The sequence below is a fragment of the Pteropus alecto genome, unplaced genomic scaffold, assembly GCF_000325575.1.
Source record: "Pteropus alecto unplaced genomic scaffold, ASM32557v1 scaffold8, whole genome shotgun sequence".
NCBI lineage: Eukaryota > Metazoa > Chordata > Mammalia > Chiroptera > Pteropodidae > Pteropus > Pteropus alecto.
In genome coordinates, this window is record NW_006494609.1 from 24,940,380 (window position 1) to 24,941,201 (window position 822).

Below are 822 nucleotides of genomic sequence, written 5' to 3' on the forward strand. Positions count from 1 at the left end.
TAAGCCCAGGTGGGCACACTTTAGACCAGCCCAGTTTAGCCCAGTTCAGCCTAGTTCAGCCCAACTTATCCCAGCCCAGCTCAGCTCAGCTTAATTCAGCCCAGGTGAGCCCAGCTCAGCCCAGCTCTTCCCAGCCCATCCCAGCCCAGCTAAGCCCAGGTGGGCACAGTTTAGCCCAGCCCAGCCCAGCCCAGCCCAGTTCAGCCCAGCTCAGCTTATTTCAACACAGTTCAGCCCAATTCAGCCTAGTTCAGCTCATTTTAGTTTAATTCAGCTTAGGTCAGCCCAGTTTAACCCAATTCAGCCTGGCTCAGCCCAGCTCAGCCCAGTTCACTTCAGCTCAGCCCAGCTCAGCCCACCTCAGCCTAGCCAACCCAGTTCAGCTCAGCTCAGTCCAGTTCGGTCCAGTTAAGTCAGCCCAGCTCAGCCCGGCCCAGCTCTGACCAACCCCGCTCAGCCGCCCAGCCCAGCTCAGCCCAGCCCAGCTCAGCCCAGCCCAGCCCAGCTCAGCTCAGTTCAGCCCAGCTCAACCCAGCTCAGCTCTGACCAGCCCAGCCTAGCCCAGCTCAGCTCAGCTCAGCTCAGCTCAGTTTAGACCAGCCCAGCCTAGCCCAGTTCAGCCCAGTTCAGCTCAGCTTAGTCTATTTCAATCCAGTTCAGCCCAGTTCAGCCTAGTTCAGCCCAACTTAGCCCAGGTCAGCCCAGCTCAGTCTATTTCAACCCAGTTCAACCCAGTTCAGCTCAGCTCAGTCCAGTTCGGTCCAGTTAAGTCAGCCCAGCTCAGCCCAGCCCAGCTCTGACCAGCCCAGCGCAGCCCAGCCC